This window comes from Tupaia chinensis, unplaced genomic scaffold, assembly GCF_000334495.1.
Source record: "Tupaia chinensis unplaced genomic scaffold, TupChi_1.0 Scaffold000612_1, whole genome shotgun sequence".
NCBI lineage: Eukaryota > Metazoa > Chordata > Mammalia > Scandentia > Tupaiidae > Tupaia > Tupaia belangeri.
This window is the reverse complement of record NW_006160131.1, coordinates 1593857-1597787: the sequence shown is the minus strand read 5'-3', so window position 1 is coordinate 1597787 and position 3931 is coordinate 1593857. Positions and strand designations below refer to the sequence as shown.

The 3931-nt window shown below is 58.4% G+C and overlaps 1 protein-coding gene across 1 annotated transcript in view; it reads right to left on the bottom strand.

The window, feature by feature from the left end:
- RNF44 (ring finger protein 44) overlaps positions 1-3216 on the bottom strand; it is a gene marked incomplete in the record, with an annotated part of 12355 nt that extends 9139 nt beyond the window's left edge. The window contains 1 exon segment of the mRNA XM_027775933.1: positions 2482-3216.
- Positions 3217-3931: the final 715 nt, after the last annotated feature.

The following is a 3931-nucleotide window of genomic DNA, read 5'->3' as shown; positions in this document are numbered from 1 at the left end:
GGCACATGGCTGGCTGTGTGGTTCCAGTCCCAGACCCAGCAGCTCGTAAAACGCTGGGCACGTGTGCATGTGTACCCAAAATCTCAAAAGGAGAAAGAGATGGCAGGGGAGGGACGGAAGTGTGACCATCCCCCATGGGGGGTACCTTCTCTTTCTATCTCTTCCTCTGGCAAGCGCACATACCCTCTACCAAACTAAAAAAAAAAATTAAGAAAATGAGATCCAGTGAGCTCTATCTCCAAACCTTGAGCAGAATCAGGGCGACCCTCCAACCTCTGAAGGAGAAGGCAGGGACCGACTCCCTGTGCTTTGAGTCCTACCAAGTTCAGAAGTGGCACAGAGGGGACACACCCACTCAACAGTAACTGAGGCTGAGAGGAAGTCACCTGCTCGAGGCCTCACAGCCAGGAAAAGGCACAGAGCTAGTATAGGCCGGCCGTGGGGCCCAGGCTCCTGACCTCTGACTTTCTCCGCCTGCACCAGCGGCCCTAAACCCAACTCCAGTCCCAGCCACACAGGAGGTCGGGAGGTCAGGGGGGGTTCTCGTTGGGACCCCTGTGACTAGGTCTGCTGTGGACAGGAGCAAGTGAGGCCCAGAGGCAGAGAGAGCAGCTTGCTCAAGGTCACACACAAGGGTAGCCAGGTGGCCACCCCTGCTCTGCACCTCCTCCCAAATCTCTGTGCTGTGTTCTCAAGGAGGCTGGCCAGTGTAGACAGAGCTCCAGCAAAGTGCTTTGCCTGGGGTGTGTTCACGGGAAGCCACTGGCTTCCGTGGATGAGCAGTCAGAGCCTGGGAGAAGGAGGGCGCTCTGGGAGAGGAGGGCCCCTCCCCACTTCCCTGCTCCAACCCCACCTCAAAAAGGCAAGCTGGGCCCAGGGCCAGCAGAGCTCCCAATGTGGTGCGGGAGGCGGTCGAGGGCCTGACCACCAGGTCTACCAGCCTTGGAGTGAGTTCTTGGACGGACCGGAGTCCCCATGACCTTGGTCAGGGTAGTCTCTTCCCTTGTGAGCCTCAGTTGCTGCAACTGTAAAATGGGGGTCGAAACCTCACCTTCTGAGTGCCCAAATAAAGCCAGAGGAGCAAGAAACAAGAAAACCAGGGACCACGTCAGGGAGAGAGCGAGCCAGTGTCCCTGAGGGGCAGTCCCCTCCACAACACGAGCCAGGCGCAGGCTCCGAGGCTCCGAGGAGCTTCCCCAGCCACCGCTCCCCACGGGTAGGGCCGGGGGCGAGGCGCGCACGCCCTCCGTGCGGGAACTCCCCCGGCCCCCTCCCACTCCTTTGTGCGTGCTCGGAGGGCCACCGGGGGCGGGAGGGTACACTGCGGCGCCGGGGCCATAGCGCTGTGACTTTAAGAGCCGAGGATCCCAGACCATGTGCTCGGCGTGAGACAAAAGCAACAACAAAGGAAGTGGCGGCCACAAGGGGAGGGGGCGGCTCCTTCCTCTCCAACTGCAGCGCTCAGCCTCGGGAGAGGGGAGACTCAGCCCGGCCTTAGGGAAGCCCAGACCTCAGGGGTCTCGCCGCCCCAGTCTAGACCGCCCGTGATTAACCCCCGCGGGGCCAGCCGTACTCGGCCTCCATTCCCATGGGAGGAGACCAGGACTTCCAGGGGTGCGGGGATCCGGACTTGGGGGCCTTGGCTCCGACTCACCTTCGGCTGCCCGGCCACACGCTGACTCCTTTGTTCCCGACCGAGGACTGGCAAGCTGAGCGACGGGGCAGAGGGGGCTTGCCCGGACCCTTTAAGGGCCCCCGCCCGGCGGAACAATATGCTGCCCTCCCCACCCCCCGGCCCAGAGGCAGCCCAGCCCCTTCCCGGGCGCCCTCTCCTTGTTGCGCCCCTTCGGGGGCGCTCTCTCTTTGTTGCCCCCCCGACGGCGTCCGCCTCGGGAGGCCCACGCGCGGTCAGTCTCTCGGCCCAGGCCCTCGGGGAGCGGGAGCGACGCAGGACACAGCTGGCTTTGCACGCTGCGGCCGGCTGGCCCTTTAAGAACTGCCCGCGGCGGCAGCGGAATGTAACAAACCCCACATTTGATTCACAACATTCGAAGCGGCGGGGTCGCGCGCAGGGCGGGGGGGGGGGATCGCGGGGGCGCGCCGAGAGGTTTCGGCAAACAGTAGCCGGCGGCAAGCCTGCAGCGGCCCCGCCCCGCGCCAGGAGCCCCGCCCCGCCGGGGCCGTGAGAGCCAATCCCTCACCGCAACCAGCCACGTGACCACTAGGCCGCCATCTTAAAAGACAAATTTTTTTTTAAAACCTCGCCCCCACCATCGCACTTAAAGAGACAGCAGCTATAGTCAGGAGTAAGGGGCGGGGCCACATGGCCTGACCCAAAGATGCGAAGACCCTGGGATGGGCTCAAGACCCACCCGCTGCAACTCAGCCTTGTTATGCAAACTACGGAACTATAGGCGCCTCCGAAGCTGTTTCCCTGTTAGAGAAATGGGTCCCGCTGGGAAAGCCGCAGCCCGGACTTACTGTGTCATCGTCCCCTCCTCGGGGACCGGACGCCGCCTGAAACACTGAAGTGCAACGAAGCTGACTTCCGACCGGGCGGAAGCGGCCTGTGAGGCCGGTCGCAGTGGGCAGGATGGCCCTAACAGCCCTGGGCCGGCAACCTTCTCGGAGATGACGTCACCCACAAAAGCTGCAGCACCGCGATGACATCATGGCCAGGCCGCACCACATCTCCTTGTTTATACTACGCGGCGTCTTTAAAAAGCTGGGACGGCCAGGATTGCCCAACAGGCCAATGGCGGGCGACTCATGCAAATGAGCTAACGTCTGCCAGGCACGGGGATTGGTCCTGCGCGTGCTGACGCCACAGACACATTTAACCGCCCCGCCCCCAGCGTGGCCGAGGGAAAAGGGGCGGGGAGCACACTGTGGTTTAAGGCTTAACAGCAGTTGCTGCCCTGAGTTCCAGTTGCTTGCCTGGGGGGCTAGGAGGGCCTAGTGTCGATGGAGAGCTCCCCAAACCCAGTGAAGCTTCTATGCTTTATTTTCTACCCGTCTTTATACAATACTGCCCACTTTATACAGTAGGAGAGAAAAGCAAGGACCAGGGTCTTCACTCACCCAGATCACACAGCTAGAAGTGTGGTAGAGCAGGAACTAAGCCGGAACCCAAGCCAAAGCTAAGCCTCATTCTTTGCCTGGATGCCTCTTGGAGCACACACACAAAGTGGGGTATGACCCCCCACTTCGAGTATATAAGGAAAAAATCCAGCATACTCTGGATATCCAAAAAAGGGACCCGCCTAAAGGACAAATGGTGGGTGCACCATGCAATTGGTACCTGGGTTCTTCAGCAGCTATCATAAAGGGGCAGTCAGGGATGCGCTGACATGGGGCTACCTCTGAGACCACCCTAAACAAACAAGCACCAGCACAAAGGGTTAACATAGGTGAGAGGGGAGGGGACTCATTTTCTATGCTGCTTTGGTATATTTCATAATCCCAAACTTAAAAATTGAAACCAAGATGGAACAGGCTGTAACAATATGTATCAGCTTTTTAATTGAATATATACCACCATGGACTATTTCTGGAAGGATATACAGGAAACTGATTTGCAACTGTCCTTAGGGAAAACGGAGAACTGGGTCAGGAGGTAGATTTTTTACTATATATAATATTGTACATTTGCTCTCTTTTAAAAACCCTCGACAGTATGACTTATAATTCTAAAAGAAAACTACATAAAACAGCATGTCTTAAGCCATAAAATCTTTGGTCCTTTGGAGTCAGACATCCCCTCTTCAGCAAAGATAGTCAATAGAGATGCTTCAGAAGGATCATGCTCCCATGTCTGGAGAGACATGCTTACGCAACGCTGACCGGCAGCGCCATGACTGAATGTGCACCTGGCAGGCTGTCTGCAGACCTCTGGACAGCGGGAGACCAAGCCCAGGATGCAGAGCCACAC